The 21,784-nt window shown below is 43.9% G+C and overlaps 1 long non-coding RNA gene across 1 annotated transcript; it reads left to right on the top strand.

Annotated features, from left to right (window-relative positions):
* Positions 1-5,401: 5,401 nt before the first annotated feature.
* Positions 5,402-6,520, top strand: LOC117556358. The gene is made up of 3 exons (XR_004570541.1): positions 5,402-5,412; positions 5,665-5,766; positions 6,404-6,520. It is a non-coding gene; the product is annotated as an uncharacterized LOC117556358 (long non-coding RNA).
* The last annotated feature ends 15,264 nt before the right edge of the window (positions 6,521-21,784 follow it).

Here is a 21,784-nt window from a genome sequence, read left to right as displayed (position 1 = left end):
TGCAGAACGTACGGTATGTTTTGAAAAAAAGACTAACCATTTATCCAGTTCAAGCTGTCTTTAAGATGTGACATTGCGCACTGACTATTTCCCGTAAAATCGTGACAAACTATTACTTATTCTTAAATTTGATCTCTTGCTGCATGGTTGAAAATGATAGATGAAAAATAACTTTTTTTAAAAGAGTCAAGTTTTTCAAGATCAGATACAGGTCAAGAAAATGCATAGAGGAGGTATGGTGCTGGCTCATTAGCCCTCTCACTCTTCTTAGAATGATCCTGTGCAATTATAGTTAATAAAAGTAATTACACATTAGTTCACAAATCCATACAACTAAAAGAGAATACCCTTAGGTATCACTATTAAAACCTAAATAAGATCTTTTGAAAATAACCTCTTTTGCAAAACAGATACTTCTTTAGCAGTTTCACAAAAACTTGAAAAGAAAACATCCTGAACGGGAGAGGGGTGAGGGGCGGGGGAAGTGTGTGTGTGTGTGTGTGTGTGTGTTCCCCCCTCCCCTCACCCCCATTTGCCTGTAGAGGATGTCGGGGGTTTTATGATTTCTCTCACACGTGTCCTAGCTTGTCTTCAGACTGTTCACCAAACTTTTCACGGCAGAGAAAAGCAGAGAGAGAGAGTTAGTGAGATTGACAGTACTTTTAAAAATATATGGCTGCTATATTTCATGTTATTTGCAAGTATTTGTAAGTTACAGTCAATACTGCTGTATACAGGCGCACAGGAAGTGACTAGGTGGCAGGGACATTGATCCTATGCATATGTGATTCATTATAAAATTATTATTTTGTAAAACCGTAGGGGGCAGCATTTTATTTTCTCCTGCTTGTTACATTTCATGTTATTTTGCCGGAAGCGGGGGCGACCGGTAGGGGCAGCATTTTTTATTTGATCATTTTAAAATTATTTTCAAATTTTATTTTGAAAACCGGAAGCGGGGGCGACCGGTAGGGGCAGCATTTTTATTTTTATCATTTTTAAAATGAAGTAGGGGCGGGACATCCGCAGGAAGGGGCGGGGCTTACGGAGGGGCGGGACTTCCGCTGGAGGGGGCGGGGCTTAGTCGGAATGGGGGCAGGGCTTAGCCGGAAGTGGGCGGGGCTTAATACGTAGGGAGAGGTGTGACCTGTCACACCACCTGTCACTTTTTTGACGAGACTGGTATGTGTATAACTACTGAGGAGGCTGGGCTCTGGGGGCTCCTGGCAGGCCACAGGGAGGAGGCTGGGCTATGGGGGTAACTACTTGGGGTGTGATATAAAATGTATGCATGAGGCATTTCTTTATCTGAAACTATCATCATTATCATCATCATCTACGCCTCTACGTTACATATTACATATAATAAAGTACATATTTTGACTGAAGAGGAACCACAGGTGAACATTATAAGCAGTATATGAGTGAGTCAGCAATATATATTACCAGGTGCAACATCAAATCAGTATCAGTATCCACTTCCTCATGTTACATTACATTACATTACATTGCATTTAGCTGACGCTTTTGTCCAAAGCGACTTACAATAAGTACATTCGACCAGGAAGACACAACCTTGAAGAAAACAGAATCATATAAGTATATCAGGTTTCATAGAGCCAAACATTTCAAGTGCTACTCAACTGGCTTTAGGTAATCCAGTCCTTTATTGGTATAAAAGTGCTTCGTTAATCGTTCTAACGCTCGAAGTGGAGTCGAAAGAGATGAGTTTTCAGTTTGCGCCGGAAGATGTGCAAGCTATCTGCCGTCCTGATGTCAATGGGGAGCTCATTCCACCATCTTGAAGCCAGGATAGCAAACCCACGTGTTTTTTGCCGATGGGAACTTGGGTCCCCCTCGCAGCGAGGGGCGCAACGAGTCGTTTGGCTGATGCAGAGCGTAGTGCACGCGCTGGGGTGTACGGTTTAACCATGTCCTGGATGTAGGAAGGGCCAGATCCATTCGCAGCACGGTAAGCAAGTACCAGTGTCTTGAAGTGGATTCTAGCAGTTACCGGAAGCCAGTGAAGGGAGCGGAGGAGCGGAGTGGTGTGGGAGAATTTAGGAAGGTTGAAAACCAGACGAGCCGCTGCATTCTGGATGAGCTGCAGAGGTCGGATGGCACATGCAGGTAGACCAGCCAGGAGGGAGTTGCAGTAGTCTAGGCGTGAGATGATGAGAGCCTGGACCAGAACCTGAGTCGCTTTCTGAGTCAGCTGGGGACGTATCTTCCTGATGTTGTAAAGCGTGTATCTGCAGCAGCGGGTTGTAGCAGCGATGTTTGCAGTGAAGGACAGGTTGTTATCTAGGGTCACACCCAGATTCCTTGCAGTCTGAGTCGGGGAAACAACTGAGGTGCCGATGTTGATTGTCAGGTCAAGAGTTGGACAATCTTTTCCCGGGAGGAAGAGCAGCTCAGTCTTGTCAAGGTTGAGCTTGAGGTGGTGAGCAGACATCCACTGAGAGATGTCAGCTAGACAAGCAGAGATGCGTGCGACGACCTGGGTCTCTGAGCGGGGGAAAGGACAGAATTAATTGGGTGTCGTCAGCGTAGCAGTGGTAAGAAAAACCATGCGGGCTAATGACTGATCCGAGCGAGTTTGTGTACAAGGAGAAGAGGAGGGGACCAAGAACAGAGCCCTGAGGGACCCCCGTAGTTAATTGACAAGGGTCGGACTCAGACCCTCTCCAAGTCACCCTGTAGGTACGGTCTTTCAGGTATGAGGTGAGGAGGGAAAGTGCAGAGCCAGAAACTCCAAGTTTTTGGAGAGTGCGAAGGAGGATCTGATGATTCACCGTGTCGAATGCAGCAGACAGGTCCAACAGGATGATGACAGAGGAGAGGGATGCAGTTTTGGCAGTGTGCAGTTCCTCCGTGACAGCAATGAGAGCAGTTTCTGTGGAGTGACCTGCCTTGAAACCAGACTGGTGCGGATCCAGAAGGTTGTTCTGATTGAGATAACAGGAGAGTTGTTTAAAGACAGCGCGTTCAAGTGATTTAGACAGGAACGGGAGGAGAGAGACAGGCCTGTAGTTTATAACATCAGACGGGTTGAGAGTGGGTTTCTTTAGGAGAGGGTTTACTCTTGCCTCCTTGAGACTGTTTGGAAAGTGACCAGAAGTTAGAGAAGTGTTGATGAAATGTCTCTTCTACATCAACATGTGTCCCCTCTTCTTCACGTCTCTTCTACATCAACATGTGTCCCCTCTTCTTCATGTCTCTTCTACATCAACATGTGTCCTCTCTTCTTCATGTCTCTTCTACATCAACATGTGTCCCTTCTTCTTCATGTCTCTTCTACATCAACATGTGTCCCCTCTTCTTCATGTCTCTTCTACATCAACATGTGTCCCCTCTTCTTCATGTCTCTTCTACATCAACATGTGTCCCTTCTTCTTCATGTCTCTTCTACATCAACATGTGTCCCCTCTTCTTCACGTCTCTTCTACATCAACATGTGTCCCCTCTTCTTCACGTCTCTTCTACATCAACATGTGTCCCCTCTTCTTCACGTCTCTTCTACATCAACATGTGTCCTCTCTTCTTCATGTCTCTTCTACATCAACATGTGTCCCCTCTTCTTCATGTCTCTTCTACATCAACATGTGTCCCCTCTTCTTCATGTCTCTTCTACATCAACATGTGTCCCCTCTTCTTCATGTCTCTTCTACATCAACATGTGTCCCCTCTTCTTCATGTCTCTTCTACATCACCATGTGTCCCCTCTTCTTCACGTCTCTTCTACATCAACATGTGTCCCCTCTTCTTCACGTCTCTTCTACATCAACACGTGTCCCCTCTTCTTCACGTCTCTTCTACATCAACACGTGTCCCCTCTTCTTCACGTCTCTTCTACATCAACATGTGTCCTCTCTTCTTCATGTCTCTTCTACATCAACATGTGTCCCCTCTTCTTCATGTCTCTTCTACATCAACATGTGTCCCCTCTTCTTCATGTCTCTTCTACATCAACATGTGTCCCCTCTTCTTCATGTCTCTTCTACATCAACATGTGTCCCCTCTTCTTCACGTCTCTTCTACATCACCATGTGTCCCCTCTTCTTCATGTCTCTTCTACATCAACATGTGTCCCCTCTTCTTCACGTCTCTTCTACATCAACACGTGTCCCCTCTTCTTCACGTCTCTTCTACATCAACACGTGTCCCCTCTTCTTCACGTCTCTTCTACATCAACACGTGTCCCCTCTTCTTCACGTCTCTTCTACATCAACATGTGTCCCCTCTTCTTCATGTTTCCTCTACATCAACATGTGTCCCCTCCTCTTCATGTCTCTTCTACATCAACATGTGTCCCCTCTTCTTCATGTCTCTTCTACATCAACATGTGTCCCCTCTGTGTAAAGAGACTCTGAAAGTTTCAGGAACAAAGATTATCTCTCTTTTTGTCCTGATCCATTTCTATAAAAACCTGTCTGAAAATGAGCTGATCAGATTTTGGCCTCTTTATGATGTCATAACGATTTTTTGGCTTGTGTAACCATTAGCCAATCACCAACCAAGGTAACCCCCACCCTTGACTACTGTAACTCACTTCTCTACGGCATCCGCTACCCGTCCCTCGATAGACTCCAAATTGTAAAATATGTAGCCGCCCGACTCCTCACACACAGCAGATCATGGCACCACATCACACCAGTCCTCAAAGACCTTCATTAGGCGCTTTCACACTGCGGTACTTTTCCCACAAAGGTTCATGTGAACTTAGTTCATGTGAACTCTTTTATCGCGTTCACACCAAAAAGAGCCGGTACTAAAATTAGTTCATGTGAACCTTTTTACCCCCTCGAAAGTCCCTGCTAGAGAGCAGGGACTTTCGAACGGCTCTTTTGTGAGAAAAGAGCTACATTTCTGATTGGCTGGAAGGATTGCAAACCACGCCCCGTGACACTCTGAAAATGCCATTTTTATTTCCTCGCATTATTGCCCAGCGCACCAACGGAGAGAGAACTGTTTTTACAAGAGAGAACTGTTTTTAAAAGAATGGCAACTGTTATTGCAAAGAAGTAATCGGAGCGGTGGAGTGATGAGGATGTGTCGGCGCTTCTGTCGATTTACTCCGAGGACGCGACCCAGCGGCTTCTGCTAAAGGCAGTTTCAAATACGAAGATGTACGACCGTTGTTCACTGAAGTTACGCGACCTGGGAATCTTCCATAACGCTAACTCGTGCAGGGACAAAATAAAGAAGCTCAGGCAGGACTACAAAAAAATAAAAGACCACAATAATAAAAGTGGTAACGACCGGAGGACGAGCAAATGGTACGATGTATTGGATGCTCTGCTGGCCACAGGCCCTCATTCTCCGGCACAGCGTCTACCATCGATTCGGGTGCGCTGGTGTGGGAGGCCGCTGAAATGGCGGATTCAGTGGTCGACGACGACGACGAAGAAGGTAAAAATAAACTACATGCACTGCACTGTTTTAATCTGCACAATACTGGTCTCATATGTACCTTTATTTGCTCAGTACATCGAGCTGGCCATGCTAGGCTGAACTGGCTAACACTGTTAGCATGCCGACCCATAGCAGGCTAATAACAGCTAGCTGGCTAGCTATTCTCGGCCGCTATGAATACGTTTTGACTTGTGAATGAGTGTGCAATGTTTCTGTAATTTGCTTCACTAACTAATCGTGTGTTTTCAGGGGCAGAGATGGGACAACTCTGTCTAGAAACGAGTGAGCTTTCCCCTCCAGATCGGGACAGCAGTCCTCGCTCGTCTCCCTTGCCACCAAACAAACGCAAAGGTACATACAAACACACTGTTACTACTCTGGTCTTGAAAAGAACGTTATGCATCGAACTGATGTCCACTAATCACGTTTATTTCCGTCTTGGTACAATTATGAAACACCGTGAAAATACATAGTTTACACTTTTAGCGCCTTTTTTCACTCTCACAAACTTCCGGGCTAGATGTAGCTTGACTTCCGGTAAGAAAACTCCTAAGATTTTTGACAAAAAACTAAGTTCAAGCATACATTAAGCACTCTTCACAAATACAAAACAATAAATAAGGGCACTACATATATATATATGTACACACAAAGTGTGTGTGTATTATATATATATGTATGTGTATATATATATATATATGTATATATATATATATAATATATGTATACACACAAAGTGTGTATATATATGTATAAAGTGTGTGTATATGTGTATATATATGTATACACACAAAGTGTGTGTATATATATTATGCTATTTGATCCTATCTTACCTTCTACTTTACACCCGCATTTTTTACACTGTCCCTGCCTGCACCCTGTCCAATGTTGTCTCTGTGAAAAACCTACTAGTAAACAAATGCCTTGTATGTTGTAAAACTACATGGAGAATAAACTGATCTTGTATCTTGCTTATTTGTCCTCTTAGGAAAGCGGGCTCGGGATGAGAGCTTCCTAGACACCATCGCGGCGATGGAGGACCGGCGTGCCATGGCCAGCAAGGAGAGTGAAGACCGACGTGCCATGGCCAGCAGGGAGATGCACGATGAACAGATGTTGTCTCTTCACAAGTCCCAGGAAACAGACGACAATATGGTCATGGTGATGTCGCGCCAGGCTGACGCAATGTCGCGCCAGGCTGACGCAATGTCGCGCCAGGCTGAGGTGTCTGCGCAGCAACAACAGGCCTTCCAGGTTGGGCTTCTGGCAGTGCTTTCCGAGCTGGTTAAATCCAACAGGCCTTCTTCACTGTAGTGTATATATTAGGGGGGGGGGGCTGTGGCTCAGTGGTTATTGTGCTGTACTTTGAATCGGGGGGTAGCAGGTTCGAGTCCCACTGCAGTCAGCATGTCGTTGTGTCCCTGGGCAAGGCACTTCACCCCAAATTGCTCCTGTGGTTCTCCACAGTATTGAGTATGTAAGTCGCTTTGGATAAAAGCGTCTAACAAATGACATGTAATGTTATTGCCACTGTTTTGATACTGACACTTTACTTGCACTAAGGTGTGTCTGCTGCTGAGCCTATCCCTACACAGTTTATTTTGTATTGTTATTATATATATATATATTGCCACTGTTTTGATATTGACAATTAACTTGCACTAAGGTGTGTCTGCTGCGGAGCCTATCCCTCCAGTTTATTTTGTATTGTTATTATATATATATTAGGGCCGGGACTTTAACGCGTTAATTAAGATTAATTAATTACACAAAAATTAACGCATTTTAATCGCACTTATTTTTGCACCGCGGAACGTTTCTCACTGGATGAGTTTCAGGCGTACCGATTATACTGGAGCACCAACTAACGTTCATGACTTCAGACAACAACAAACCACAGTGAACAACAGTGGGATATGTTGTTTTAAAAAACGGACGGATGGAAGCGTCGATAAGAGCACGGTTGTGTGCAAATTATGCAAAAAGGAATTCGCATATCACCGCAGCACATCAAGCCTCAAGTATCACCTCAATGCAAAACATATAGCAGCTAGCGTGGACGTTAGCCTCTTTTATCGCGTTCACACCAAAAAGAGCCGGTACTAAAATTAGTTCATGAGAACCTTTTTACCCCCACGAAAGTCCCTGCTAGAGAGCAGAGAGCTCTAGAGAGCAGGGACTTTCGTACGGCTCTCTTGTGAGAAAAGAGCTATATTTCTGATTGGCTGGGCGGATTGCAAACCACACCCCGTAAAACTCCCAAAAAGTTTTGTGAAGCCGCCATTTTATTATCCTCGCATTAGCATTATTAGCATTAGCCCAGCACAGAAATGCAGAGAGACTAATTTATGGCAACACAAAATAAAACATGGGAGCGGTGGAGATGAGGAGGTGTCGGCGTTCTGGCGATTTACTCGGAAGGCTGCAGGGACTCCCAGCAGCTTCTACTGAAGCCAGTCCCCAACTCTGGGGACTTCCGGCCGGGGACTTTGGGCGGCAGTATACGCCGTGAAGTGGTTTGCGGCCTGCCAGTAAACCCAAAGCAGAAGAAGAAGAAGTGACGTCAGCGGCTTCATTTGCCTAATCCACCCCCAGGTTCAAAGAGTTCTCATGAACTAAATTCTCATGAACCTTTGTGGGAAAAGTACTGCGGTGTGAATGCGCCTAATGGTATACTAAAATCCATGTGAAAAAAATTCCTTCTCACTGTTCTTAGGTCAAATATTTATATGTGATTAAAAATGCGATTAATTTCGATTAATTAATTACAAAGCCTCTAATTAATTAGATTAATTTTTTTAATCGAGTCCCGGCCCTAATATATATATATTGCCACTGTTTTGATATTGACACTTAACTTGCACTAAGGTGTGTCTGCTGCGGAGCCTATCCCTCCAGTTTATTTTGTATTGTTATTATATATATATATATTGCCACTGTTTTGATATTGACACTTAACTTGCACTAAGGTGTGTCTGCTGCGGAGCCTATCCCTCCACAGTTTATTTTGTATTGTTATTATATATATATATATTGCCACTGTTTTGATACTGACACTTAACTTGCACTAAGGTGTGTCTGCTGCGGAGCCTATCCCTACACAGTTTATTTTGTATTGTTATTATATATCCCAAGTGAAGGAGTTCAAGTATCTCGGGGTCTTGTTCTCAAGTGAGGGAACAATGGAGCGTGAGATGGGCCGGAGAATCGGAGCAGCGGGAGCGGTACTGCAGTCGCTTTACCGCACCGTTGTGACGAAAAGGGAGCTGAGCCAGAAGGCAAAGCTCTCTGTCTACCGGGCCATTTTCGTTCCTACCCTCACCTATGGTCATGAAGGATGGGTCATGACCGAAAGAACGAGATCGCGGATACAAGCGGCCGAGATGGGTTTTCTCCGCAGGGTGGCTGGTGTCTCCCTTAGGGATAAGGTGAGAAGTTCGGTCATCAGGGAGGGACTCGGAGTTGAGCCGCTCCTCCTTCGCGTTGAAAGGAGCCAGTTGAGGTGGTTCGGGCACCTAGTTAGGATGCCACCTGGGCGCCTCCCTAGGGAGGTGTTCCAGGCACGTCCAGCTGGGAAGAGACCAAGGGGTAGACCTAGGACCAGGTGGAGGGATTATATCTCTTCGCTGGCCTGGGAGCGCCTTGGGATCCCCCAGTCAGAGCTGGTTGATGTCGCCAGGGAAAAGAAAGTTTGGGGCTCTCTGCTAGAACTGCTACCCCCGCGACCCGACCACGGATAAGCGGGAGAAGATGGATGGATGGATTATATATATATTGCCACTGTTTTGATACTGACACTTAACTTTGCACTAGTGTCTGTTGCGGAGCCTATCCCTACACCTGGGACAGTTTATTTTGTATTGTTATTATATATATATTGCCACTGTTACTATATTGTTTTGGTACTAAAACTTTAACTTATACGACACACCTGGGACAGCGTGATGCCGTTATTGTGCTAAATAAAAGAGAACCTACATAGCGATTAAACAGATCCTGTATCTTGCTTATTTCTCCTCTTAGTCTTACGCATACACACAAATAATTTATCATATCATTTTGAGATAAATAATGAAAATACAAGGGTTAATATCCTTTTGTTAAATCAGCCTGAGAGGACACTATATAAATAAATGTACATTGTTGTAAAGCACCCTTATAACTGTGGTGTGTCTGCACTATTGTAATTGTGTCTGTCTTGACTGGTAAATAAAAGAGAGAACCAAAAGCACTGTACAACATATCAGTTTTATTGTCAATTAACAAATTTCAACGCTGTTGAGATGCCTCATAAGGGCTGTGCGCGTGTCTTGGGGAGGCTGCCCCCCAGCCTCCCCAATGGCTGGCGCTGGCCCATCAAGCTGGGTCGCCGGTAAGGCAGTCCATTCGGCCCTGTACTCATCGCCATTACTCTCACAAAGGTTATGTAATATGCAACATGCTGCCACCTGGATTTTTATCTTGTCAATCTTGCAGTCGTTTCGCTTCATCAAGCACCTCCATCTGCCCTTCAGTCTGCCAAAAGCGTTCTCCACCACCACTCGTGCTCGGCTTGTTTTGTAGTTGTACACATGTTGCTCGGGTGTGAGCCTTCCATTATCTTGGAACGGTTTCATCAGCCATCTTTGCAGGGGGTAGGCTGAGTCACCAAGGATATAGTAACCCACATCATGTCCACCAATATCCCTTGTCACATGAGGAAGTAGACCACCCCTATCCACAAAACTACCCAGTGATGACATGCCTAACACTCTGCTATCATGCATGCTACCTGGTAAGCCAACAAAAACACTCCAAAAGAGGCCCTTGCCATCCACAACACCCTGCAGGACGAGCGAGTGCCAGCCTTTGCGGTTGAAATACTTGTTGTGGTGTTCCTCTGGTCTCAGAATGGGGATGTGTGATCCATCTACTGCACCTACACACTGTGGCACACCCCATCTGCGCTCAAAAAATAACGCCATCTCCTTTAACTTCTCAGAGCTCGGCCATGGCATAAACTCAGGAAGGAGTAGTGTCACAACAGAGGAGCAGCACTCATGCACACAGCAAAACACCGTAGAGATGCCGACTCCGAACAAATGAGAGATGGTCCTGTACTCAGCGTTGGTCGCAAGTTTCCACAGTGCTATGGCGATTTTTTTACACACAGGTACACACTCCCGGAAGCTTGTGTCGCTTCTCCCCAACGTTGCTTCCAGGCGAGAACAGAGGTATTGAAAAGACTGCTTGGACATTCTTTAATCCACTGCTCATCGGTGTACGTTGGCACCACCATCTCCCACCAGGCCGAGGTTCTATTGTAGAGAGAGCGTGGGATACGACGCGCACCGTAGTATTCGCATATCTGGAACACATACAAAGGCACAAATTAACTCAACATGGGTCATTCCAGAATTGGAGGACAATTTAGACACCAACATTTTTGAAAAATGAACCTTTAATTTGATAAAAAATGGTTATGTATTTAGGAAAAACAGATAATAAACCATCAAAAAAAGTGATTTTCCCAGCTAGGCATCAAATGTATATTTTCCAATGAAGAATTACCCCGGTTACTCTAAAAATCAATGCTAATTTGAGCTTTAACCTCAGGAATTATTGCTAGATGTAGCATGTAATGCTATTTTCAAGGCAAGGACAAACTTGGATATCTAATGCAAGAAAGATAACTTTGAAATTAATATGCTTTATTCTGATAATATCAGTAACAGGGTTGAGTGGGTCAGAGTGCCACACTCTTTTAAGACTGAAAAGATTGTAAACGCATGTTGAGGGACACACCTTCTGTGCAAAATTACTGTTATTTAAAATGTGTTTATGATTTAACAAATTGATTTTACCATTACAAGAGACATATATAAATAGAATAATACCAAAAAAAGTACATAAAATCCCTATTTCAAATGTTATATTTGACTTGCAAGTTGGTCACCAAGATTTTTTTATATAGGGGACATGAAATGTCCTCCAATTCTGGAATGACCCACATAACTCCACAAATCCTACATTAGATAGTATTATGATTTACTGATAACTTACCATTGCTGTTCTTATGACGTGATAACGCTCATCATCCTCAGCCGCCCTACGGTCGAACAAGGCCAGAGAGCGTGCATTCCGTCGTCCAATCCTTTTGATATCGCTTCTTAACCGTCTTCGCTTCCGAAGCAGCGTTGCTATTTCATTTGAGGTGGTGTAGATCTGCTTTTGTGGCTTAAATAACTCAGTTACAACGCTGTATAACACGAGCACAAAAATCAACTCCATCATGTCTGAGATCGGAAAGTTTGTGTTGTTGTTCTTATCTTGGTTCTTCTTCTCTCGGTTTTTGGCGGATTGCAACTTTAAAGTGCATACCGCCACCTACTGTATACGCCGTGAAGTGGTTTGCGGCCTGCCAGTAAGCCCAAAGCAGAAGAAGAACAAGTGACGTCAGCGGCTTAATTTGCCTAATCCTCCCCCAGGGACTTTTTCCAGTGTGAACGCGATCTGTACTTAGTTCATGCGAACTAAAGAGTTCACATGAATTAAGTTCACATGAACCTTTGTGAGAAAAGTACCGCAGTGTGAAAGCGCCTATAGGCTTCCCGTCTCCCAACACATCAACTACAAAATACTGGCCCTCACCTATAGCCCTCCACCATCTGACCCCCCCCACCCCCTATCTCACTGGTCTTCTCACCCCCTACCAACCCCCGCGGTCCCTCAGATCCACCTCAGCCGGTCTGCTGTTCCCCCAAGTCCAAACTAGGCAGCTTTGGGGACCGAGTCTTTTCAGTTGCAGCTCCCAGGATCTGGAATCCCCTCCCCCAGGATCTCCGCTATTCTGAGACCCTCACAGTATTCCAGTCCCTTTTCAAAACTCATCTCTTCTCTGTCTGCTCAAAGCCCCCCCCCCCATCAATCCATGCCAGTTAATCAAGTTTGATAGTCCCATACCCCCCACCTTAACCTTCCCTTATATTGTAAAGCGATTTTGAGTCCTTGAAAAGCCCTATAAAAATATAATGTATTATTATAATTATTATTATTATTATTATTATTATACTGACAGGTATCAGATTTTGCTGGGTAAAATAATCTTCCTGAGAGGTGTCACTTGTGATGTCGTCTGTGTGGTCTACAGTGAATGTAGTCCTGACAGCCTCTGGTGATAAGAATCAAAGGTTCCCATAGGATCCCATAGAAAATGCATGCGGGTAATTTTTGACCCACTTATGGAAGCTTGGGGTAGTAATACAAAAACTACAATTTCTTAAAATGTATAGAATTTAAATTTAAAATTTGAATGGCATGATATCCAAAACATGTTTTTTGAGGAATAGCTGGAATATGAAATGATACAAAAATGTAATTACAAAGATACTTCAAGAAAACCACCTCACCGGGTCCACAAAGACCCACTTATGCATCTAAGGCCCCGGCCACACGAGGACGAAAATGGCTAAACGTATAGGATTAACGCAAACGCAATCGCAGAAAAGCTTCCGTCCACACGCAATATTCACCGGATAGTGTCTGTCCACACGAGACAGCTCCGTTTAGCTCCAACCGCTGGAGAAGCTGCAGTACATATGCAGGAGCCTGTACGTGGCGCTGTAACTTCCTCCACAAAAGCAGCGAAGAAGCATGGTTGTCATGGTTGCCCTTCTGTTTATTCTCCGCGGTGGGGGCCGAGGGAACCGGGCAGAGTTTTTCGCCTGTCAACGTGTATTAAAGTTTAAATCTTCCGGACAAAATTATAAAAGTGCCGGTCAAAGGTCTTCTTTGTTATTTATTGAGCTTTAAAACAAATGAATAACGACTCTATATAATATAATAATAAAATACACGGAGCCTCTCTTTTTCCTCCTTCTCTTCGGACAGCGTCAGTGTCTGTCTCATGCAGCAGCTGATCCAGTAATGAGTGACCCGGCCGACAGTAAAAATAAACATATTTATAACTAGTTTAGGTAGTTTGAGAGGTGTCTCCGTCCTGTCAGATTAGACTTCACTCCATATATATACTATACTATACTATACTATATGTCCATATAAGAAAGATAAATAATCTGAATTCAGTATGCAGTTTACTTTGACGCGGGGGTGAGCAGCAGAGGTGGGGAGAGGCGGGGCTATTGCCTCATCATTATCAGAAAATGATCGTATAGGGCGTACACACGGAGCCGTTTGACCCCCCAGAGTGCTGCGTATGCCGTTCTATCCACCTTGGGACCCGTTATCGTTTCCGCAGTCGTTTAGTGCCGTATTCGGTTGTCCTCGTGTGGCCGAACGGTCTATATGATACTAAACAGTAACGCAAACGACCGTTTTCGTCCTCGTGTGGCCGGGGCCTAAGGGTTAAACCAAATATCTCTCAGAGGGGCGTGGGGAGTGGCTACTTATTTTTCATCTAAAGTAACAGACAGAGAATCAGCACTTTTGAAACAAATTATTTTATTCAAAACCTGTATCGTTCAGGAATTACGTTTTAAAATTTCACTTATATTTACCTGAAATATGAAATGAAGTCGAGTCTACGTTTCCAGATGAATATAAAGCAGGAGAAGTCCAGTAGAGTCCGGATGATAAACGGCCCTGAAAACTGATGGCCCTTTAGGGCTCTTCTGGGGACAAATCAAATGTTTTTAACAACGTGATGGAAAACATATTGCAGAATTATTCAGCAGGTTTTATTGACCAAATGTTTTCTGGCTCTCACCTCCTGTCCAGTTACTTGTCTTTCATCTTTCTCTTTTAAGTGTTTTTATTCTAAGGTTAGAAAGTAGTATTCGCTCCAAAAGCCCCTAAAGTTACTCAGATCATGATGTAGGACGGTTTATTTTTCCAGAACAACACAGAGATCTGTTTGGCTTTAATCAAATCAGAAGCTTCCCTCCGCAGGGCTGACCGTACAGAAGTATAACAGGAAAGAAGAAAGAAAGCCTCAGCACACACGTGGACTGATGAAGACATTCAGCCTGTGTGTCAGGAAGAGAGGAAGAAAAGGACAAAGAGCGCTGATAGCTGCAGGAGTCGGGCATCACACTCACTGATCCAAAGATCTAGTGCTCAAAGTGAAGCACTAGATTTCAGCTTTACGGCAAAATTATTTTAAAGGAACATTTTTATAATCATTGAATACCTCAACTCATCCGGCAGATTCCATAACATAGTTCAGAGAGAATAATACAAATAATAATAATAATTAAGTTAGTTTAGAAATAGTACAAAGTAAAAATGTTGCCTTCATGCCAGGCACAAAAAAAAAACATGTTTACAATAGAATATTAGTTTTATCATGGAGGACTTGGGGTTTAATGTGTTGCTCCATTTTATTTTAAAATAAAAAAAAATAGATAAACAAATGTGGTCCTATGTTACGTTATGGGTTCAGAAAAGGTATTGCATTATTGGTAAGTTTTTACATTTAAACGTTTAAGATACAATTCCAACTCTGCCCCGGATGCTAATGCTAAAATTGCAATGAAAGAACTGCACACAGCCATTAGCCAACAACAAACTGCACACCCTGAGGCAGCTATCATTGTTGCGGGTGATTTCAATCACTCCAGTTTGAAGACTGTACTCCCCAAATTCCGACAACATGTCTCCTGCCCCACGAGAGGCAACAAAACATTGGATCATGTTTACACCAACATGGCCAATGCATACAATGCCATCCCCCTCCCCCACCTCTCACTGTTCCTTTACACCACATACTCATCAAACGTGTGAAACCCACAGTGAGGACTGTCAAGGTAAGGCCTGAGGAGGCAGACTCTATGGTACAGGACAAGTTTCAAATTACATGTCACTTGTTAGAAGCTTTTATCCAAAGCGACTTACATACTCAATACTGTGGGCAATCCTCACAGCAGCAATTTGGGATGAAGTGTCTCAGGGACACAATGACATGCTGACTGCAGTGGGGTTTGAACCGGTGACCCCCTGATCCGAACACCAACGCTCAACCCACTGCACCACACGCCTCCAACACACAGCCTGGAGCGTGTTTGCCACCCAGGCCACCTTGGATTCCCATACAGACATTGACCACTACGCCTCCTCCGTACTGGACTACATCAGCACCACCATCAACAGTGTCACCACTCTGAAGCAGATAACAACGTACCCAAACCAGAAGCCGTGGATGAATAAAGAAGTTTGCCAACTACTGAAAGCACGAAACATCTACATGACCTTGCCTTCTTACAGTGCAGACGCTTTTCTGCTTGCTCTTGCCTCTGCTTACTTTTTTATGCTCTTTTTCTATTTTTCTTTTCTGAAAACTTCGAGCAGCGGCTCCTGGACATCAACCTATCACTGGGACAGATATTCTTCGTAAATAGACGGAGGGTTTCAGCCATATTTCAATATTTTGACCTCAGTCTTACAGTAGCGTGGCCTAGCAACAGCTAAAGCATGTTACTGCATGCTATTTAGCTTAAGCTAGTTAGCAGCAAAATGCCTCCGTTCTCTACAGATGACTTCCACAAACTTCTACAGAAGATGGCCGTGTTGGAAATGAAAATGCAACGGTTGGAAGTTACGTGGAAGTGAATGGACTAGGTTGGAATGACACCACTTTACCAGTGTTGCAAAATAATGGACAAAGGCATGCTAACTCAAAGCTAGCTAGCAGCTACAAGGATTCCAAGGAACAGGAGGGCTGTGTACCGGGTAATAAATCTACAAGTGGTAGTGCTCCCTCGAACTCTCTGGGTGTAAGGCCGAAGAGTAAATCATTTCCATGGGATTTGGGAGGACGAACAACAGGCAGAGCCCAGCGCTCTGAAATCTGTGATGCGACCGGCTGGCCTGAATTGTTATCACCCAGGAAGAGCGCCTCTTCAACCCCTGTTCCTACTAGGAAACAGACGTGGACAGCTGCTAAAGGGAGAACTACAAAAAATCCTCCTAAACCACCGAGTGTGCCAATCCAGAACAGATACGCTCCGCTGACCGAGAACCGGAGATCTCTTTCTGATGACCTGGATAACCCGTCCTCTTCACATAGCAGGGTAAGGACCAATAGCTACTCCAAAAGTAAAAGGCTAGAGGGAAAGCTAACGACTGGGCCTGAAACTCTGATTGTGGGTGACTCTGCTGTAAGAGATGTAAAAAGTCTGTGTAGTAAGAACAACACCAAAGTACTCTGTTTTCCCAAGGATATGGTCTCTGACTTGGCTGAGAAGATCCTGCATATTGGGGCTGAACATCCGACTGTGAAGAATGTGGTACTGCACATTGGAACAAATTATGTCAGAAGTGCTGAAAAAATACTTTAAATGTCTGTTGGAAACTGTCAGCTCTCTAAATGCGGAGGTGTTCATCAGTGGTCCTCTACCGCCAGTCAAAAGAGGAGTGGAGAGATTCAGAAGATTGTTTGCACTGAACACCTGGCTTTCAACTGTCTGTATTGACCATTCTGTCAATTTTATTGACAACTTTAACTTTTTCTGGGACCGCAGACATCTTTTTAAGGCAAATGGAGTTTGTCTGAACAAATCAGGAGTGAAATTGTTTATCTCTAACGTATTCAACTGCCTGCGTCATCAATCTGTTCCCTCTGCCAAGGACAAGCAACAAGAGGAATCAAAACAAGAGAAAGACACAACACATCGCTCAGAAAACCTTGAAAATCTATCACTGCACCCGCCTGAGGAATGTCTTGATTATGGGAGACAAATGGAGGAGTCTCCACCGCCCTTCACCCCCCCTATCACCTCTGAGGATACTCTTCCTTCACCCCACAGCTCTCTCTACTCTCCGTTCACCCTTTCACCCTAGCCCACCCTCCTGGAGATCGCTGAACACACAAAGGAGATACAGAGGGTTGGCACCGATTCCTTCCTGGAGTTCAAAGACCAAACTAAGGCGATACGCAGGGTTGGCAGAATGTCCTTTACCCCCGCTCCTCAACGACGCCCACCAAAATCACCGCAGAGACGCACACCATCTCCCTCGTCTTCATCACCGTGCCTACGTCAACCACCTCCCCCCCTGGCAGCATGTCCTCTACCCCCGCACCATCTCCCCCATCTCCATCACCGTGCCTACGTCAACCACCTCCCCTCCCTTCAAGAAAGCATCTGCAGTCTCCGAAGCCTGATAAGGATGTGTGTGTACAAAACGCTGGGTCCAGGCTCAAGGGCGTATGGCACTCTCAACTCTTTCCAGGACATGCCGGGGCCCTGCCTGCCAGTAGCTTTGCCGATATCTGTGTTGATAGGTAATAGATTAAGAGCAGTGAATCAGCTTAGAAACAGGAAGTGCTCAAACGTTCGTGTGAGTTTATCAAATTTAGCAGTGATTCCATGTCAGCCACAGCTTGTCACAAAACTTCTTACTGATAGTGTATTTAACAAACTTAAACTAGCTTTATTAAATGTCAGGTCTTTGGAAGGAAAAACATTTTTAATCAATGATTTTATCACTGAGCACAATCTCGATTTTATGTTTTTAACGGAAACTTGGATTGAACAAAATAACAGTGCAGCTGTTCTTATCGAATCAACCCCTCCCAACTTTAGTTTTATGAGTCAGGAAATAATGCATAAGAAAGGGGGTGGAGTTGCTATTTTGTTCAATGATTCCATTCAATGCAGGAAGACATCTTATGGGAACTTTGCTTCTTTTGAATATGTGGCCCTTCAGCTGAAATGCTCCTCTCGAGCTCTGTTCCTAAATATCTATAGACCACCCAAATACTGTACAAGCTTTTTTGATGACTTTACTGAACTGCTGTCTATAGTGTGTATTGACTTTGATCGTCTAGTCATTGTTGGTGATTTTAACATCCATGTTGACAACCCCCAGGACAGAGGGGCCAAATAACTGTTTTGTGTTCTTGATAACTATGGACTGACTCAGCATGTGACGGAGCCCACGCACAATAAGGGGCACACTCTGGCCTTAATTATCTCAAAGGGTCTGAATATCTCTAAGGTTGTGGTGACTGATGTTGTACTCTCTGATCATTCCTGTGTGTTCTTTGAGAGCTCTATTTCTGTTCACAACAATTTTCAAAAAGAGGTAACCACAAAGCGATATTTAACTGAAAATACTAGGGAAATGTTTACTCAGAATTTTTCTTCCACACTTGCCTCTGCTAACATCTCAGTAAATGAGCTAGTAGATCATTTTAATTCAAACATTTAAATTTGTATAGATGCCATTGCTCCAACTAAGGTAAAGGAAGTGACTGGGAAGAAAATATCTCCATGGAGAAAGCCCATGACCGTGAGAGCAGAAAAAAGAGAGTGTCGAAAAGCTGAACGTAGGTGGCGAAAAACAAATCTCCAGGTTCACTTTGAAATCTATAAAGAGAGACTTGGCCTTCATAATTTTGAATTGAAAAACGCACGACAGTCTTTCTTCTCTGACATCATTACCAAAAACAAAAACAATGCACGTGCCTTGTTTGCTACCGTCGACAGACTAACTAACCCCCCAGTGTCAGTAGCCTCTGAATTTCTATCCACCAGGGCATGCAATGATTTTGCCTCCTTTTTCACTGACAAAATTCAGAAAATCAGACAAGCAGGCATCAGGTACAGCAAATGTGTTGTCCCTATGTCCACCTAATATCAATTCAAACACCATGACACAATTCCATCAGATTAATGATAAAAACCTAGAGGACATTATTCAACTTCTGAAATCCTCCTCCTGCTGCCTTGATATTATTCCAACAGGATTTTTTTCAAAGATGTTTTGCCTTGCATGGCCTCAGATCTACTTCATATAGTAAACAAATCTCTTCACTCAGGTATTTTTCCACAGGCCCTGAAAATTGCAGTCATTAAACCGCTAATCTAGATGCTTCAGTAATGAACAATTACAGGCCCATATCAAACCTGCCATTTCTAGGTAAAATCATTGAAAAGTTGTTTTTCAACAGTTAAGTAATTTCTTGCATTTAAATAGTTGTTTCGATGTGTTCCAGTCAGGCTTTCGTCCAAACCACAGCACTGAGACTGCTCTTGTAAAGGTCTTCAATGACATCCACTTAAACACAGACAGTGGCAGAACTTCAGTGTTAGTATTATTAGATCTCAGTGCTGCGTGTGACACTGTTGACCACAACATATTACTCGACCGACTAGAAAACTGGGTGGGACTTTCGAAAACAGTTCTAAATTGGTTTGAATCCTACTTAAAGGACAGAAACAACTTTGTTTCTATAGGTACATACAGATCTGAGTTGACAAATATGACATGTGGGGTACCTCAAGGTTCCATCTTGGGGCCTCTTCTCTTTAACATCTACATGCTACCACTGGCTCAGGTAATGAAAAACAACAAAATAAGTTACCATAGCTATGCGGATGACACACACATTTAGGTAACAATTTCACCAGGAGACTATGCTCCAATTCAAACACTGAGTAAGTGCATTGAACAAATCAATGACTGGATGTGTCAGAACTTTCTCCAATTAAACAAAGATAAAACTGAGGTAATGGTTTTTGGAGCCAAGGCAGAACGTATAAAAGTTAGCGCTGAGCTTCAGTGTGCAATGTTCAAAACAACAGATAAAGCCAGAAATCTAGGTGTAGTCATGGACTCTGACCTGAGTTTCAACAGTCACATTAAAACAGTTACTAAATCAGCCTACTATCACCTAAAGAATATATCTAGGATTAAAAGACTAATGTCACAGCAGGATTTGGAAAAACGTGTCCATGCTTTTATCTTCAGTAGACTGGAATACTGCAATGGTGTCTTCACAGGTCTCACTAAAAAATCTATTAGAAAGCTGCAGCTGATTCAAAACGCTGCTGCTCGAGTCCTCACTAACACTAAGAAAGTGGATCACATCACTCATGTTCTGAAGTCTTTACACTGGCTTCCTGTGTGTCAAAGAATAGATTTCAAAATACTGCTGCTGGTTTATATAGCTTTGAATGGTTTAGGCCCAAAATACATTTCTGACCTACTGCTAAATTATGAACCATCCAGATCTCTCAGGTCTTCAGGAACTGGTCAGCTTTCTGTCCCCAGAGTCAGAACTAAACATGGTAAAGCAGCGTTCAGTTATTATGCTCCAAATATCTGGAACAAACTCCCTGAAAACTGCAGGTCCGCTGCAACTACTTTTAAATCCAGACTAAAGACTTTTCTTTTTGCCGCTGCTTTTAATTGAACTATTCACATCTTAAACTGCACTGTAACTTTTATCCATGTATTTTTTCTTTTAATGTTTATTTTATTATCTTTTCTTTTTAATGACTGATTTTAAATGCCATTTTCTTAATGTCTTTCTTTTTTTAATAAAGCACTTTGAATTGCCTTGTGTTGAAAGGTGCTATATAAATAAACTTGCCTTGCCTTGCCTTCAGATCAGGTGACGAACGGGCTTACAGTTTATCCAGGGCTCACCTAAAGAAGGGCATTAGGAGGCCAAGCACTGCTACAAACTGAGGATTGAGGAGCACTTCAATAACTCCGACCCCCGAATAATGTGGCAGGGCATTCAGGCCATCACTGACTACAAACCCACCACCCCCTCTCTCCCGTCAAACGATGTCTCCTTCCTCAACGAGCTGAATGATTTCTATGCTCGCTTCGACAGGGACAACCAGGAGACAGCCACTAAGGCTGTTCCCCCTGCAGACCACCAGCCCCTCACACTCTCACCTTCTGACGTCTTCACCACACTGAGCAGGATTAATGCACGCAAGGCTGCTGGACCCGATGGCATCCCAGGCCGCGTTCTCAGGGCCTGTGCTGGGCAACTGACTGAGGTCATGACGGACATTTTCAACCTGTCCCTCGCCCAAACTGTTGTCCCCACGTGCTTTAAAACCACCGTCATAGTGCCAGTGCCCAAACACTCTGCTGCAGCAGGCCTGAATGACTTCCGTCCCGTTGCACTTACATCCATTCTCATGAAGTGCTTCGAGAAGTTGGTCCTAGTACAGCTTAAATCCCGCCTATCACCGACACTGGACCCCCATCAATTTGCATACCGGACTAATAGAAGCACGGAAGATGCTGTTTCCATAACACTTCACACCGTCCTCTCACATCTGAAAAAAACCAACTCCTATGCAAGACTGCTGTTCATCGACTTCAGTTCAGCCTTCAACACCGTCATCCCCTCCAAACTAATCACAAAACTCAACGACCTGGGCATCAACGCCCCCCTTTGTAATTGGATTTTAGACTTTCTAACCAACAGACCCCAGCATGTCAGGTTGGATAATCTCTCTTCCATGACCTTCAGCCTAAATACCGGTGTCCCACAAGGCTGCGTGCTGAGCCCCCTCCTCTACTCCATCTTCACCCACGACTGTACCCCTGTACATGGTTCAAAGACCATCATCAAGTATGCAGACGACACAACGGTGATCGGCCTCATCCACAACAACGATGAGAC

Source organism: Gymnodraco acuticeps, unplaced genomic scaffold (genome assembly GCF_902827175.1).
Source record: "Gymnodraco acuticeps unplaced genomic scaffold, fGymAcu1.1, whole genome shotgun sequence".
NCBI lineage: Eukaryota > Metazoa > Chordata > Actinopteri > Perciformes > Bathydraconidae > Gymnodraco > Gymnodraco acuticeps.
Note: the sequence above shows the minus strand (reverse complement) of the source record. Positions and strands in the feature narration are given on the sequence as shown.